Source organism: Neofelis nebulosa, chromosome 6 (genome assembly GCF_028018385.1).
Source record: "Neofelis nebulosa isolate mNeoNeb1 chromosome 6, mNeoNeb1.pri, whole genome shotgun sequence".
Lineage (NCBI taxonomy): Eukaryota > Metazoa > Chordata > Mammalia > Carnivora > Felidae > Neofelis > Neofelis nebulosa.
The window spans coordinates 74,709,905-74,728,754 of record NC_080787.1 but is presented as its reverse complement, the minus strand read 5'-3'; the positions used below and the strand labels follow the sequence as shown (position 1 = coordinate 74,728,754).

Genomic DNA, 18,850 nt, shown 5'->3' with positions numbered 1-18,850 from the left:
TCTCCTAGACTATCTTTCATTTTATGGCCATTTTCCATTGCTGTGCACATGTCTTCACAAAGGTGCACAATAACTGTTGAAAGAATGAACCAAACTCCTATTTATTTTTTAAATCCCCTCAAAACCATCCCTGGCCCTCTAACACTGTTCTGTAGTGGAGAGGGTGCTTTCTTCCTTGCTCCCATAAGCCTTTATGTATACCCAGTCACTACAGTTAGCACTGGAGGTTAGGGTGATCTGTATATGACTCTTTCTCTTTTTCTTCAGGTTTGTTCAAATTCACGAGATCTTGTTTCTTACTTAGGAATTACTGTGAACCGATATCTCTGAACTTCTTGAGGGTAGTGGCTCTCACCTTCATCCCCTAAGGTTTGGCACACTGTAGGCCTGGCTAATGATTGATTGAATGAGTACATGGAAAAATGAATGGACTCATCCCAACTTCTCAGCAGGGGCTGGACATTCTCCTACCACTAGTCACCGTCCAGGAATGTAAGCACATGGGCCCATGGGTCCTCTGTTGAATGGCCTGACCCTGGGAAAGGGTGGCAGAAACCTATAGCAAAGAGCTCTGCCTGCCACAGAAATGAATGCTATAGCTAAAATTGTATTCTAACACCTTCATTTTTCAAATGAAGAAACTAAACCTGAAAAAAGGTTCAATTAGCCAAGATCTCTTAGCATATTAGAGAAACAACTGGGAATGTGATTTAGGTTTCCTGGCTTGTTGCCTGTACATATCCAAGTGCAGAGAAAGTTTTCATTTAAGGTTTGCATATTCCATTGAAAGCTTAGTAGTAACAAGTGGAAGGAGGAGGGAGATAGGATAAATAAAAAATGTCATTGGAATGCCTGGGTGGCTCAGTCAGCTAAGCATCCCACTCTTGCTTTTGGCTAAGGTCATGATCTCACAGTCTTGAGATTGAGCCTTGAGCCTCAAATTGGGCTTCACATTGACAGTGTGGAACCTGCTTGGGATGGTCTCTCTCTCTCTCTCTCTCTCTCTCTCAAAAACAAATAAACAGGGGCACCTGGGTGGCTTGGTCAGTTGAGCAACTGACTCTTGATTTTTGTCTCAGGTCATGATCTCATAGTTTGTGAGTTTGAGCCCTGCATTGGGCTCCCCACTGACAGCAAGGAGCCTGCTTGGGATTCTCTGTCTCCTTCTCTCTCTGTCCCTCCCCTGCTTGTGTTCACAAATGCCCTCCCTCTCTCTCAAAATAAACTTTAAAATAAATAAACTTTTTTAAAAAAAGAAATGTCCTTGTTTTTCTTGTTCATTATTTTTTTAAGTGTATTTATTTATTTTGAGAGAGTCTGTGAGCAGAGGATGGGCAGAGAAAGGTGGGGAGAGAGGGAATCCCAAGCAAGCTTCACGCTGTAGTGCAGAGCCTGACACAGGGCTCGAACTCACAAACTGTGAGATCATGACCTAAGCTGAAACCAGGAGTCTGACACTTAACTGACTGAGCCAGGCACTCCCTTATTTATTATTCTTAGCAAAAGCCTTGCTGGCTACAATATCCTCCCACATGTTCTAACTGTTAATGATCAAAGCCATAGATAGCAATTACAAATAAATGTTATGGTAGTTACAGTATGTTATATTTCAGAATCTAAGAACATGTACTACTCTCAACTCCCAGAATCTTTTCCTGTTTTTGGTAACCATGCCTTGATTTACCTCTGGAGATCTATGTCTTTCCAACTCCCTGCCTTCTTCGTCATAATTTCAATGAAGATGTTCAGAATGTCCCAGTCAAGGGGTGGCCTTGTGAACTCTCATTCTGGGAATCTGGATCCTGAGCAGAATGTTGCTGAGACAGGGTGTAGATTCACTCCAGTGAGCTTCCTGCAGACATTGTCCTGATCCTTTTTACCTAATCCCTAGAACTGCTCTAGGTCTGCCATTCCTGGGGCTGCTCAGCAGCTTTCCTTTTGATTCTGTGAGCTAGCCTGTATTCTTCCAACAAATTTCTTCTCTGTTTAATTAGGCAGAGTTTGTTTTCATTGCTTGCAATCAAATTCTGGTACTGGTTGGACTTCAACTTGTAAGTTCCACTTTAGCTATGGTTTGTGAGTACAAACCAAACTGGCAGAAAAAAGAAATAACTAGTAAAATGTATGTGTGTGCATGTGCGAGAGAGAAATCTACTAAGCATATAATTGCTTAAGAAAAAATAGATTTTGCGCTACAATATATTCAAAGCAAAACAAGCCAACAATATTTTTACCATGGAATTTGTATACTTCTTTTTTTTTTTTTTTTTTTTTTTTTCAACGTTTTTTTTTTTTTTTTTTTTTTTTGGGACAGAGAGAGACAGAGCATGAACGGGGGAGGGGCAGAGAGAGGGAGACACAGAATCAGAAACAGGCTCCAGGCTCCGAGCCATCAGCCCAGAGCCTGACGCGGGGCTCGAACTCACGGACCGCGAGATCGTGACCTGGCTGAAGTCGGACGCTTAACCGACTGCGCCACCCAGGCGCCCCTGGAATTTGTATACTTCTTAAGATGGTCTGGAATTAAATTATTCAATTTAGGTTCTTTGTTACCTGACCTGACATATATTTCCCTTACAACTTAATATTTAAATTAAACTCGTTTATTTATGTAGGTAATAGTAAAACAAACAAATCAAGTTCATAAATTAGAGAAAATAGTATGTATAGTTTAATTTATTCACATTTATTACACTAAGCTATAAATATATACATTTTATAAATAATAGACATGAAAAATTCTGTGTAAATCCAATGTTAATGATTTCACTATGAACTGTAGCTGTTCTTTAATTTTAAATTGCACTTAATAGGTTAAACTAGAAAGCACATAAAACATGTTCATTTTAAAAAGTATTTATGAAAACTCCTTAAGAATTAAATTATAAGAACAACCGTCTATGTTCTCTCTGAAAAATAATTATTTTTTGGAAGAATATGACACAAAGGTCTTGAATAAATAATATTTGGGGATTTTTTCCATCTCTCCTTTACATTATGAGGTTTTTAAACATGTTATCTATTTAACTCTTTCTCAGGTGAATGTGTTTTGCAGGCTGAATGTTCCACCAAGCACTGGAAATAATTCCAAAGGGGTATTTATAGTAGTAGCAAAAAAGTACTTAAAAAATTTATGAAGAGGTCTTTACAGTTTCCATAATGCACATTTTTATAGTACATGTACACATATTTGAAGGAATTTTCTAATAGCTAATGTGTCAGTCTCTATGGTTGGCATACTCTTCAATTTTTAAAAAATGCATACAGAAGCAACACTAATTTTTATTTCTTCCTCAATACAGGAGCTTAATGCATAATATTTACAACTCAGAAGCAGAAAGATAAAAGAGACACAAAGCTGATACCATCTGCCTTGCCTTATCTGGGGTTACTTTCCATTGCCTTTCACACCCTGACCTGTGTAGAATGAGGCTCGAGCACTGGTCTTCAGCACAGGTTGACACCGAGGTAATGTGTGCGTTGCCATTTAGCACGTGTTCTCTGATAACACTTAGAATAATGGTCTTTCATGAATTGGCAAAATCCGTAAGAAGACAGTCCTGGTTTCCTCAGATTCTGGGTATTTTGATTTGTGAAAACTGCTAGGACTATGAGTGTGTGTGTATGTGTGTGTGTGTTCTCTTTAGTTACCTATTTGGTATTGCTTTTCTGTGCCAGTTTTCAACAGCAGGGGGACTTTAAAAAAAACAAAAAATTACTTTTGTATTGTTTGTGAGATAGGAATTTTTACGTTAAAATTTTTTTAAGTTTATTTACTTTTGAGACAGAGAGAGGGAGAGAGCCAGAGCATGAGCGGAGGAGGGGCAGAAAGAGGGAGACAGAATCCGAAGCAGGTTCCAGGCTCCAAGCGGTCAGCACAGAGCCTTACAAGGAGCTTGAGCTCATGAACCACGAGATGATGACCTGAGCCCAAGTCAGACGCTTAACCAACTGAGCTACCCAGGTACCCCAGGAATTTTTACATTTAAATGGAAAGTACATTTTAAGATTCAGAAAAACATACATCAAAGTCTTATTTCATGATTACATTAGGAGGAGAATGTTTCTGGGGAGGGAGGAACAATAGCCTGGAAGGGAGAAATAGAAAGGAGATCTTTATTTTCAACTCAAGATTTTTATTTAACTATACGTTTGGATTTTTAGAACAATCATACACTACCTTTTATACTTAAAATTAAATTTTAAATGTTTGAAAAATAGTTACTATATACTACAATAAAGCCTTATAAAAATTGGAAAATGTATGTTTTTCATTTGTTCTTATAGCTTTTAAAGTTTGACACTAAGTAGTTTAAGTTTTTTCATTTGAATATAGTTGACACACAATGTTACATCAGTTTCAGGTGTTGATTTTTAATTTTGATTGAGCTTTTACAATCCTTTGTATAGATAAGTAATATAGTAGTATTAATAATGATAATGGTGACAGCAATAGCGTCAAGGGCTTGTGCTAAGTGTTTCCTATACATTGTCTATTTCATTCTTACAAAACCCTACCAGTAGAGGCAGAGCTAGGTTCAATGGGACTTGAAGTTGATAGGGTTTGGGGAAGGATGGATCTTTAAGAAAATAATACAAAATTACCATGGCCCTTTACAAGGCTCTGGAAAGGGATCTGTGCAGCTTTAGCTAAGCTTCATAGGCTTCCTAATAAATCCATCTTGACTCATCAATCACATACTAGTTTCATTATACATACAAGAAAATGAAGCTTAGAGAGATAACTCACCTAAAGTTATATACCTATGCAATGGCCAAGCAAGCTAATTGCAATATTTTATTATTTTAATACAATTCTCTGTATCTCAGTAGTCTATGATCTAAAGTATTTCTAGTGGAAAGTTGGAAAGAGTATTCAACTCCTGCCCAGCTCTCATTACTACAGATCTCTGCTTCCCTTAATGACTTACCCAGTAAGAAAAGTAGAGGAGAAAGAGGGAACACTGAAGGAAAGCAGGAAAGAGTAGGGAATGGAACAGGAGTGACCAGAAGTTGTGCCATTGAGAGAAGGAAGGAGAAAACAAGCAATGTCCAAATTCATGAGCATGTGCTTTAATGGCTGTCTATAGGCTACCATGGGCTTGCTGAAAAAGGCAGGGGAGGCCTGAGTCAAGGGTTCTGAAGGTCTGAAGGAACAAGGGTGTTCTTGCTTGAGATACACTCATGATGACGTACAGGGGTAAGACAGAATGGGAAATGACCATGTTAGCTAATGGCATTAATATTATCAGGCTAAAGGTCAGAAAAATCAAAAGGAGCCCCGAGTAGCATTGTTTGAGGACTTGGAGCAGAAAAGAGTTGAAATAGCTGATATAGAGCTTAATCTCCACGAGAAGCAGGAAGATTCGCACTTGGAGGAGATCAAGAGATCTCCCAAATGAGGGAAGGAAGGTATATTGAATGATTTCTGATCTAATTTGAAGAGTTCCCTATTTTCAGTCCAACACTAAGGGTGATCCTTTAGGACTAGCGATTCCAAGGCAGACTTGAAAGAGCTACCAAGGGAGTCTGTGCCCTCTAATTGCTAGTCATCCTTAGATCTTTCTTTCACAAGGTCTTGCATGCAATGTGCCTTTAATATAATAAGTACTCAGTAAAAGAGTTTGAACGAATCAATCAATAAGTAAAGCTCACCAGAAAGTATAACCTTGAGCTGCCAAAAAAGTAAACTTCCTTAGGACCCCCCAAACCTTTCCTCCCCTCTAGTCTCCTATTTCCACCTCGCTTTAGCAAAACCCTTCCTTCTAGGAAGTCACTGCACATGAATGGAATCCCTAAGTAAACTCATAGTCATGGTTTTTCTCTCTAGGTCTATGAAGATGCATAAATAACTCCATAGGAGTGGAAAGACCAAAGGCAGAGAGGTCTTCTGAAATAACCTGATTTACAGGTATGTATGAATACAGAGCTATTATTTACAGTATATTCCCAGAGAATTTGTGTTACTGTAAAGTTCTTGGTCATCATCCTAAACCAGGTACTTGATATTTCCTGACAATCCTACTAGATCTTTCATATTTGCCACAAGCTCTTTCTCATTCCCACAGCAATCAATCACCAAGTCTCATCAGTGCTACCTCTCCAATCTATTTGATTCCATACATTCCCAGGGCTCATCTGGAGTTCTGACCACTATCCCTTCCCTATCGATTACAGCACTAAATTCCTAATGAATCTGCCTACCTTTCCTACTGTTCCTCTTCTTTCTCCATTCTAGTAATCATCTTGGACTTCTCTTGACTTCTAAAACATGCCACATGTTCTTCCTTCACAATTTTCTACATGTGCTCCTATTCCCTGAAACACTTTTCTCTCTACTCTCCATTTATTTATTTTTTTTAATTTTTTTACATTTATTTATTTATTTTTGAGAGACAGAGCACAAGTGGGGGAGTGGCAGAGAGAGAAGGAGACACAGAATCTGAACGAGGGTCCAGGTTCTGAGCTGACAGCACAGAGCCCAATGCGGGGCTCGAACTGTCTACTCTCCATTTAGACAGCATCTACTTATGCTACAAATTCCCAACTAAATCTCTTTTTTAGCAAAGCATTCCCAGACGTGTATGCCTAGTTCAGTTCCCTTCCTGTATGTTCTATCATAATAGTCAATTTGCTTTATGGCGTTTATTTGTTGAATGTATCTTCTCTGCTAGTCTGTAAATTCCTTGAGGTCAGGGACAGTGTGGTCTCTTTCATTCCTGTGCTCTGAGCTCCCGAGTTCCACCCCAGGAATTCACAGTCCTCCAAGGTCTCTATTTTTCTTCCTGCTTTTCCTTGCCAAAGCCCATGAAATCTTTATCTAGTCTGGGAAAAGTTGAGAAACCTTCTCTTCTTACACAGCCTGCTTTCTTTCAGATATGTTGTCTTTGCCAAGGCCAAACCTTTTGAAACTCAAAAGCAAAGAATTGATCTTTGTGTTCTCTGTATTCTGCTGTTTCATCCCTCTGCCAAGATAATAGCAGATGGAATGGCAGACAAGTATGGGGTACAGGAATATCTATGTGGGGGTTGGGGTAGCAACCAAAGGTTATCTCAACTGTCAGTCACCTCACATTCGCAGCGAGCACCTTACCCAAGAATGACATCTATCCTCCATGACTTCTGGATCCAGTGCCACACTGCTTAGATTGTCTCTCCATGACCAAGGATCCTATTCTCCTGGAAGCTAGAAATTTTGCTTGCTGACAGCCATCAGCTTTCAACTTTCTCTGGGAATTTCCCTCAGGCGTAGTCAGCCTCCTTTCCTAGAGTGGAGTCCCTTCCTACAGCCATCTCATATCCAGTATAAAGGTGGGCCTCTTTCCCTAACCCAATCCCAGGAGTTGGCTGAAGTCTTGTTGTGACTATATATATTACAGGCTACCTTCTTGGGCCCATCATGCCTCTTTCCCTTCCCCTGGAAGTGTCAGTCCCAAGAGCAGTCCAGTAAATTTTGTGCATAGAGATCTCTATCTCAGGGACTCCTTCCTAGGAGACTTGTCCTATAGCAGCCACCTTTAGATCCATTTGCCTATGATTATATATATATATATATATATATATATATATATATATATTTCACCTATCTGCCAATTCTAGAAATCTAAAGAATATAGGGGGAATTTCAGGTCATTTAGAGTCTTCCCTCTTTTTTAATGTATATATAAGAAAATTTAGTACATTCTCATATATATACATTGATTGTATGTGTATATATAAGTCACATAGAAAAACAGTTATAGTTTATTTCTGTTTACTTTAAATTTCAGATACAGTCAATGGGGTATTGTTGCAAGGAGAGAGAAAAGATAGGAGAGACAAAAATTCTGCACATTTATCTCTTTCTAGATTGCATCGGAAAGGACTTTATATGTGTGTGTATATATATATATATATATAGAGAGAGAGAGAGAGAGAAAGAGAGAACTTGTAGAATTAAAAATAAGAAAGAAATATAAATGAAAGTTGCTGGTAATTTTTTAAATACGAATTATAAAATTTTATAAACTTCTCTATAAGCCAAAATAACTCAAGTCATCTTGAAGAGTAGAGCTGATGTTTGTTATGCAGATTACAAAATACCATTTGCCAAGACTTTTAGTGTTAATTGCTTCTCACTGAAAAACTGAAGAAAATCAAGTTGAAGAGAAGGTAAGATTTAAAAAGACAACATTCATTGTGTTTTTCATGCAAAGGAATGATAATATTACTTTTTCCTGAGAGTTGAAAGATCTTAGAAGTCTCATAGTGTCAAGTCCTGGCCAGTGCAAAAATACCTTCTGTGAATTGTTTTATTTTTGCTTAGAACACATAAACATGTTTCTAATATTAATTTATATTTTCTTGTTTTGAAGTTTAATTAATAATCTTGGCTAAATATCAACTTGAGGCCCTGTGCACTACATTGCTTTTTATCATTCTTTGATTGTCTTAATATTGGTGCATTTACATATCTTTTGTTTAATTTTACCCATGGGAACTATTATATTTAGTTAGCAACGAGTGTCTAAAGGACATACATTGATTTGCTCTCACACTTACACTACACTTACCCCATGTTCATGAGAATCCAGGTTTCCCCTCTTTGCTGAGCAACGACAAAACAGAGGTGGACAGTGTCAGAGTAATGCAGTAGAATAACTCTCTTGAGCATTGCCTCATTATGAGTGGATTATGTTACCAAGAAGACACCTGTAATTTTTTTCCTGTATGTGAGTGTATGTGTATGAGGAACAAGAGCGAGAATGTCCCCCTTGCCAAATAGTTTATTATTATTCTTGCCTCTTTATGAACAGTAGAGCAATTCCATTCAGAACACAGAAATTAAAACAAAGTAATAATAATAGCCACTCCTTATAAGTGTTTCCTATGGTCTAGGCACCATGCTGAGTGTTTTACATATATTTGGCCCATTTAAGCCTCATAACCCTCTGAGGTAGGTATTTAAAACCTACACTTTATAAATAAAAACCTGAGGCTCAGAGAGGCTTAAGTAATTTGCCTGAATTAACATAGCTGGAAAGTTACCATAAGTCATATCTGATTTTTTTAAAACCATTTTTCCAACACTCAAAGATTTTCACTTCAGGTCTTGACCAACTTCTCCAGAAACAGCCTCTTTGCCTTTACCTCTCCCTCTAGGATTAAGTAACTCAATTCCATAGCTGCTCCTCCCCTGCACATGAAAATGACCCGCGCTCCTTCCCTCTGCCAGCTACCTTTGCTTCACCCAACCATCTCTCACTACTCAGCGTTTTATCTGTTCGTTATCTCCTAGACCTTGCTAACTGGATGACTAGCTGCCAAATAAAATCACAGGAGGAAAAGATAAAGCATCTCATCTTTCTCTCTTAAGCCTTCCCTCTCTTCGACTTCCTTGTTGGTGAGTGTTCAAGTTCTCCAGTTTCCACAGGGCTAAAAATAGCCCACTGTGTGTGGCAGTACCGTGCCATTTCCTGGGGAATGAAGGCTCCAGTAAAGACAACTAGTGCAGTGAGTGCGGGGTCACCCTATCCCTCGTCCCTGCACCCGCTGCCGGGGGGGGGGGGGGGGGGGGGGGGGGGGGGGGGGGGGGGCCCTCAGCCTTCCCCCGGAATTTGCTCACAGTCGCTCTTACACAGATCAGATCAAAAGGAACTGGTGTGTTTCCTCTCTCAGATGAGAGTGGTATAACTTAGCATGGCTTCAAGGACATAATATGAGTACACTTGTTGAGGTACAAATATAATTCAAGCCTGTCAACCATACCATTGTTCCAACTAAGCAGAGAGGCTTGGCGAGAAGTAAATGTTAATTGTACTGCTAATGTATAACGAAACATAATTAAACTCATTGCAAATTGTTGGAGGAAAATCTTTCCTGGTACATACATAGTATTTGGGGGACCATTTTTAAAAGGGGCTTACATTAAAAAAGACTCCCTGCCAGGACAAAAATAGAAACGAAATGATACAGAGAAAAATATATATAAATCCGTACTCTCCTCAGCAATCTGTTATGAAATAACGTTTTTCCACAAAAAAATAGCTTTATCATTTTTTATTAAGTAACAATCCCGTGAACTTCTAAAAATTAATCTGATATTAGAGAAGAAAGTAAAAATTACACAAAATCCCCCGCACTGAGAAAAACAAGTTTTGTGACAATCCTTTCTGCATACACATTTAGGCCTAAATCCCTCAGTTCATTTCCCTAGCCACAGGGATTCAGAAGTGCAGCCAGTTGGGGCCAACAAGATGTGAGAAGAAACTGGCTGAAAGGTTTTATTTCCTCACTCTTAAGAATAGGTCATGGGGGAAAAAAATGGCTCTTTTTATCCTGGCCATTGTCAAGTGTAGGTGTCACTTCTAGAAAAACTGCGGCTATAGCTTTCTTGATACCAGCTTCAGAAGGAAACCAATTCAATGTTTATTTATTTTTGAGAGAGAGAGATAGAGAGAGTGCAGGGAAGGGGCAGAGAAAGGGAAACAGAATCTGAAGCAGGAACCAGGAGACCATGACCTGAGCTGAAGTCAGACGCCCAACCGATTGAACCACCAGGCACCCCAGGAGGAAGCCATTTCAAAAAAAAAAATGAGCAAAGATGAGAGAATCACAGAAAAATGATTTGGATATAGACACTGAGTTAAGCCATTCTTAATGACCACCCTGCCTCTGGACTTCTAGGCATGTGAGCCCATAAATTCCCTTCTTGTTAAAGCCTGTATGACTTGGATTTCTTGGTACTTCAAGTGGAATGCATCTTAACTAACACAGGTATTTTTTGCCCTAAGAAAAAGCTTAATATTTGTATAGGGTCAATCATGCATTTTCTTAATAATCTGGTTAGTAACTTAATAATAGTAAGTACTTACTAATAGCAAAACGATACTGCTTTTCACAATATCCCCAACATATAGGTTATACACATTATCTTGGAAACTTTATCTCTTAAACATTTTATTATTTTATTTTTTACCTTTTAAAATTAGTGGAATGCTTTTATACATCATATGAGGTAATGGTCCAATATTAATCTTTTCAAATGAATAACTAATTAAGCAATTTCTAATATGAAAATAAAATGTACTAATTTACTAAACCATTCTCTCCCTTTTGAAGTGCAATATTACCATTCTCCTATATTGAGTTCCCATGTATTCTGCAATTTTTGATTTGGTCTACTAATCTATTAGTCTATCCGATCTATCTGTATGCTAATACCTAACCATTTTGATTATGCTAACTTTATAACATTTTAATATCTCGAAAGGAATCTCATCATTATTTTTCATATTCATATATTTCTTAGCTTCCCTTGGACACTTATTCTTGCACATAAAATGTAAGATATTTCAATTTTTTAAAAACATAGAGATATAAATTACAATTCATTAAATATATATAACAACATGGGCAGAAGTGACAAATTTGTGAAATTAATCCTCCCTTGTAAGAATGGGGTATATGTTTCCATGTGTTCAGCTGTTGATGTAGTTCTTCAGTAAGATTTTCTGGTTCTCTTCCTATAGACCCTGAACTTTTCTTATTAAATATATTACAAAATATTTAAAGTTTTTATATTATTGTCTGTGGATTATTTCTTACATTTCTAATTCTGATTATTTCTAGTATAGAGCCATACCATTACCTTTAAAATAAGTATGATATATAAGCATGTTACCAAATTCCCTTATAACAGTTTCAAACTTGAATCTTTAAGTCTTTTGGTTAATGTCTAGAATGATATTTGCTCTTGGTTTTGCATAAGTAGTATTTATCACGTTAGGTAGTTTCCTTTTATTCCTAGTTTGATTGAAATTTTAATAGAAATGGCTGGTGAATTTAACCAAATGCCTTTTCAGCATCTATTAATATCATTTTAATACATTAAAATAATGATGTAATAAATTATGTTATTGAAAAAGTTCCTGCCACAAAACCATCTTTGCATCTTGGCAATGAATTATACTCGGCCACTACTGACACCTACTACACTTTATTTGCTAATATTTTTATTAATAATTTTGTATTTAGGGGTGGGTGCCTGGGTGGCTCAGTCAGTGAAGCATCCAACTCTTGATCTCAGCTCAGGTCATGATCTCACGGTTTGTGAGTTTGAGCCGCACGTTGAGCTCTGCACTGACAGTGAACAGAACAGAGCCTGTTTAGGGTTCTGTCTCTCCCTCTCTTTGCCTCTCCCCTGCTGCTGCACATGCACAGGCTCTCTCGCTTTCTCTCTCAAAAATAAATAAACTGGAAAAAAATTTTTAAGGTGCCTGGGTGGCTCAGTTAGTTGAGTATCCAACTCTTGATTTCAGCTCAGGTCATGATCTCAGGGTTCGTGAGTTCAAGCCCCATATCAGGCTCTGCATTGGCTACTCTGAGCCTGCTTGGGATTCTCTCTCTCTCTCTCTGCCCCTCCCACACTCACACTCTCTCTCAAGATAAATAAATTAAATTTAAAAAAAATTAAAAACAAATCTTGCCCAAAGTGGCTTTGTGACTCCTCATTCATATGAAGCAAAAATTCCTGAAGACTCTTTTTTTAATATTTTATTTATTTTTTTTTTTGTGAGAGAGAGAGAGAGAGAGAGAGAGAGAGAGAATGAGTGGGGGAGGGGCAGAGAGAGAGGGGGACAGAGGATCTGAAGCGGGCTCTGCACTGACAGGCTGAGAGCAGCAAGCCCGATTCTGGCTTGAACTCAAAAATTGCGAGATCACCACCTGAGCCAAATTCAGACACTCAACTGACTGAGCCACCCAGGTGCCCCAGTTCCTGAAAACTCTTGAAAGAAGAGGTTGTTCATGTTCTCAAAACCCCCTGTGCCTCTGTGAAAAGTTTTAGGAATGGACAACCTTCCCACACTATTGACTTACCAATCTTGAACAATGCCATAGCTATACCACTCTCCTCTCCCATCCTCATGGTCATTACCTTGTGACATCACATTATCTCACAATCTTATTTTCTTTGTTTATCCTCAGCATCTTGAGAATACACAACATCCACATTGATGATTCACCAAATCCCCACCTTGCGATTCCTTAATATTTTTTCCATCTACAATGCTCATCTCCTTATTCCTCAACACCCACTTCCATAGCTACATAAAAACTATCATTATAACAGCTTACATTTACAGAACACTTTTTGCCAAGCACAATTCTAAAAGCTTTATGTACATTAACTCATTCGGTCCTCACAAAAATCCTTCAGTGTAGCTTAAAATGTCCTCTGAGCAAAACTGAGGCACAGAAAAAAATGTGACTAACTTGCCTAGTGCCATATAGGTAGCAAGGGGCAGAGTTGTTATCTAAACCCAGGTAACCTGCTCTTAACCACTATTACATTATTCTCCTTTCTCTGTAAGCATAATTTCCTGTCTTTTAACTATTTCTGCGCCAATAGTCCTGCTAAACTTTTTCTTTAACCACATTAAACATACAGTTTCTTGTAGAATCTTTTGCCCTATCAGATTCTCTGGACTTTACTTTCTTCCTATTTGGATTTAACAATACTATAAATCACTATACTTTTCCAAGCCTTCTTAATTATTTCGAAATATTCTCTTTGTACTAAAACTTATTTTCCAAGCCTTACTGTGGGCATAATTATTTGATTTTTCTGTTCCTTCTCTCAGGCTGGCCATCACAGCTATATAAAATGATACACTAGTGTTGACTGACTCCACTATAACCCTATGACCCAGCTGACACCTGCCTACCACTACTCTGTGGTTCTTTTCCTTCTATCTACTTGGCTGTCTTTCCCATTCTGAATAGTAATAGTCCCCCTCAACTGCTCAATAATTTTATTGCCCACAGTCTTGCTATTCACCTTCTCAGCAGATGACTTAATTTCTAATATCACAAGAATGCTGTGTCCATCATGAATAAACTCCTTTAACTTCTCCTTTTCTGCCTCCAAATTTTTCTGTATTTTTGTCCCTCTCTAAACTTTTCAACATTTGTGAGAGGAAGAGGTGGTCCAATTTCTCTCCAGACCCCCTAACTTACCATCTTGAATCCATTTTCTTCTGTCTCCTTTAAATTGCATGCCCATTAAGTACTGACATTCAGATTTGTGTTTTGGTCAGAATCATCTACGCTATACTGCAATAACAAAAATCCCAAAATCAAGTGGCTTAATAAAAAAATGTGTTCATTTATTCCTTCCACCAAAACTACTGTGGATATAGGCAACTCTCCAGTGCAATTGACTTTGATATGGTGACTCATGAATTCAGGTAGCTATGATCATGTGGTTCCCCACATCAACATGAGGCCCCAGTGGTTCCCACGGCAGGGGAAGTGAGAAACTAAAAAATAACACAGGGGTTTTTCACCATCTCAGCTCACAAATAACACATCGAACTTTTGCTCACAACATATTCACCTGCACTACTCATATGACCTTGCCTAACAGCAAGGTAGCTGGAAATGAAGCTTTCAAAGAGATTTGAAACAGATTTGAGGACCATGTGGAATTGTTCTTCCATGTTTGTATCAGTCATCTCTCTCATTTTGCTGAATCTTTTGCCTCTATCACAAATAGTGCCAAGTCTAAACCATCTTGAAAAATGCCCACCCACCATTTCATCTACATACCTTCCCTGATATATTCCCCACATTCCAGCCACTCTGTACTGGTTGATGTTACCCACAGGTCTCATGCCACATGCCTTATTTTCTCTACTCATGAGATTCCAGCTTCCATGTAGATAGATGCTCCTTCCTGGGATACATCTATATTCCTTGCCTCTGCAGCATTCCTGCTCATTCCATATGTCCTATAGACAGAAAGAAGGTCTTGTATCTGCAATTTATAAACCTATATCATAGTATAATTATTATTTGTATGATTTCTTGATTTTCCATATAAACAATGAGATCACTGAAGGAATAATTGTATTTTATTGACTCACATATCCAGCACCTTACATAGTAGTGCCTGGCACATAGAAGACTTTCAGCAAATGTTTAGAGCATAAATGGCTGAATAAATCCATGAATAGTAAAATTTCTGAAAACCAATAGTGGAGAGTGTATGTTGCAATTTTTGAAGTATTATTTATGTCAGGGTTATGTCTTATTTTTTAAAAAGAGAATACAATAAATATTTATTTTAAAAATTAGTTGGTAGCAGGGGTGCCTGGGTGGCTCAGTCAGTTAACCATCTGACTTCAGCTCAGGTCATGATCTCGCAGCCTGTGGGTTTGAACCCCGTGTTGGGCTCTGTGCTGACAGCTCAGAGCCTGGACCCTACTTCAGATTCTGTGTCTCCCTCTCTCTCTGCCCCTCCCCTACTCATGTTCTGTGTCTCTCTGTCTCTCAAAAATAAATAAATGTTTAAAAAAAGGTTTTTAATTAGTTCGTAGCATAAGTAGCGTGAGATAAGGAATTACTGATAGCATTATATTATTTATGCAACAGTAAATAAACATAGCATGATACAAAATACATACTAACCCAATCATCCATTTAAAGGAGTTAAAGTAGGGGCGCCTGGGTGGCTCAGTCGGTTGAGCGTCCAACTTCAGCTCAGGTCACGATCTCGCGGTCCGTGAGTTTGAGCCCCACATCAGGCTCTGGGCTGATGGCTCAGAGCCTGGAGCCTGCTTCGGATTCTGTGTCTCCCTCTCTCTCTGCCCCTCCCCAGTTCATGCTCTGTCTCTCTCTGTCCCAAAAATAAATAAACGTTAAAAAAAAATTTTTTTTAAATAAATAAATAAATAAAGGAGTTAAAGTATGTCTCAATATTTATGATACAATGCCTTGCAATAAAGGCTGGGGGTGCTCTGGCATGTCCTCTATGACTGGTGATAATGTTTATAATATCAGGAATATATATGTGAAATTTGCTTATATGTGAATTTTGCTTATATATGTTATAAATGAACATGAAGTGAAAATATTAATGTTGGAAAAGAATTGACTAATTGATAATAATAAAGCTAAACAAATGTTTAAGGAAGATCTTAAATATACTGAGGAAGCTTATAATTGTAAGTTAGAATCCTTTAAACTTATATTTGATATAGGCATGAAGGCTTGGGCTATAGATAAAGCTGAAATATTAGCATATAATTTCAACCATTAATTTTGACCATTTCTATAATGCTTATTCACTTAATTATGACATTCCACCATTTGTCTTGAAGTGTAGGATAAAAATTATTATCCTCTGAATCTTTCTTATGTTCTAAAATAGAAGCACGTAGATAAGAGGATCTTGGCCAAAACAGACAGTGTTTTATTTGTTCACTTATCATAAGCCATACCATATAGAATTTAGCCAATGAGGACCATGCTTTTGTTAGAAAATGCTTTTTGAAAACTAGGATCATTTCATATGTTAAGTCCATTACTAATCCTCAAAATGGAAACTATTATTAAGTTTGAGATATACATATATATGTTATATATTTATATATATAATATATGTATATATATATATGTATATACTGGTCCATACTCTAAGACTGGCTGGAGATAGCTGAGGAGGAAAAAGGCAGGAGACAGTCAGGAGGGGTAGCTATGTATGCAAACATTTAGCAAGAGTTTTCCCTAAAATGGGAATCAGAAACTGGAAGGAGTCAAGGTAAGCCTGGTTGAACACAGGTACAGAGCAAACCCAGAAGCTGGAGCCAAGGATCAAAGGCAAGTTGAGCCCTAACAGTTATTGAAAAGAAAAAATAAATAAAAAGGAGCAAGCAAGAGGATGCTAAGTAACCAAGGTGGTGAAATAAAAATATACCAAGAGAGAGAATCAAGGAGAGGGCAGAGTAATTAGCTAGAAATGAATTAATGTCAGAAGGAATGTTCAAAGAGCAAGAGGGTCTGTTCAGAATTCTGCTAGACATTGCCTTCTGCTTCCACTTTTGTTTATTCTTAAATCTCCCCAGCCCAGGGCTTTTGATCCCAGGCCTTGAAGGCACCAAGAATGACTTCTGACATTTCAACTCCTACAAACATTTTCTTTCTCTCCAAGAGAAAGAGCAAAGGTCTTAACATTTCAAAATCCAAAGGTAAAAGCATGCAATTGAGAATTTTTTTTAACACTGAGGAATTCTTTAAAATTCATAGAAGTCTTATTTTGTCTATATGTTATTTCATATTTCACCCTGCAAGAGGACTATATATATGTTCCTCTTTTTGTATTTATGTATTTATATATAAATTACATATTTATTTATTTTATATATATTATATATTATTTTATATATTTTTTCTTCTTTTATATATATACTTTCCCCCCAAAGACAGTAGCCAAATACTTGTCAATCATCTGTATGCTCTATTCCATCTCACTGATTTATTCATCTCCTTCTAAATTGGAACAAATGGAGAGTATTCAAGTCAACTTTTTGTTATTTTGTTTTCTTATGGAAGATTATGAAGAAAAAAACTTGTTTGACTTGTTGCTGTCAGATGAGCTTCACTAAGTTCAAGAGTCACTCAGTCCTGCTCCCATTTCCTTTTTGTTTTTCTTTTCTTCTTCCTTTCCACCCTTCCTCCTTCCCTTCCTTCCATTATGTTAAAGAAATAAAGAAACAGTGAACATCTAGTCATTACATCTTAAAGCCTAAGAGAGGCCTAATGCAATGGGAAGCCTTTGAAGGTTTTTGAAAAGTGGTAAAGTTTCTTGTTTTGTTTTATTTTTGATGGACTCTAGCTGCATAGAATTAGATTGACATAATCCTTGCTTCATGAGATAGTTTCATCATTGGTCTATGCAAGGCCTATTTTGCTTTATTCATACTAATTTATTTATAATATTATTATGTGTTATTAATGGTACTAATTCCTAAGAAAACCCATTACCCTGCCAATTTAAAAATATATAATTATGGTGCATTAAGAAAAAGACATATAAATCTACACAACTAATGGTCATATCTTGCAGTTACTGTCACCTTGGCAAGATTAAATTTCAGATTCATTTCCGGGAGGAAACTGGGGCCAAGTGTTCTTTCTTGATGAGATAAACTTCATGGAACATTCCCTCTTTAGATAACAAGGAAAGCACATCCCAGGTGATATCTGTGAATGCCTGGAGAGAAGTGGGCATTATCTTTTCTCTTGTGTGAGACTCACAAATCGAACTCACAATAATAACTACCTTCATTGGGCAGCTACTCTGTAGCCAGCACTGACGTAGGCTCTTGATTAAATATTCACAATAAGATCCTGACAATTAGGTACCTATTATATAGGCATTTTTATCAGCATGGTTTAAATGCAAACAGAGGCTCAGAAAGGTTTAAAAATTTAGTGAAGGTAGCAACACTAGTGAACGGTGGAATCCTAAGTTAAACCTGGCTCTGGCTGTAAAATTGCGATTCTCACTTTAGGCAAGTTACACATTTACTCTGAGCTTCCATTTCTTCAACTGTTAAGAAAAATAGAGATAACTTGTTCTAATCTAACACAAATCCTGGTACACAATTTCAGGTTGTCTGGGGATGAAATCTTTGAAGAGAGCATAAAGATGACAAAGACACTGAACCGTTCCCCTCTTCTAGGACTAGGGAGAAGAGTATATTCCAACCAATTTCCTCCCTAAGGAAGAACTACTTTTATAAGAAACATTAAGAGGTAGTGGTTAGAAGCACGAAGTCTCCATTTCCTCCTCAGTAAGGTAGGAAGGGTAATATCTGGCTTATAGGATTGTTGTAAAGAGTAAATAAGATGATACAAAGGAATTATCAGAGTTTGCAAATAGTAATCATTCAAAACATATTATATCAATATCATCATCATCATCATCATCATCATCATCATCAAAAAGCTATATACGAATCTTGAATTATAATTTCCAGAGGGAGTTATGCTGCTAACAGATTGAAAAATATAAAACTCCTAACTA

General features: G+C 37.4%; 1 long non-coding RNA gene across 2 annotated transcripts in view; it reads right to left on the bottom strand.

The window, feature by feature from the left end:
- LOC131514469 (uncharacterized) overlaps positions 1-18,850 on the bottom strand; it is an 82,426-nt gene that overhangs the window by 14,307 nt on the left and 49,269 nt on the right. For both annotated transcript variants that reach the window (XR_009263082.1, XR_009263081.1), the window contains exon 2: positions 1,685-2,092. This is a non-coding gene — a long non-coding RNA (uncharacterized LOC131514469). The remainder of the gene's footprint in view (positions 1-1,684; positions 2,093-18,850) is intronic.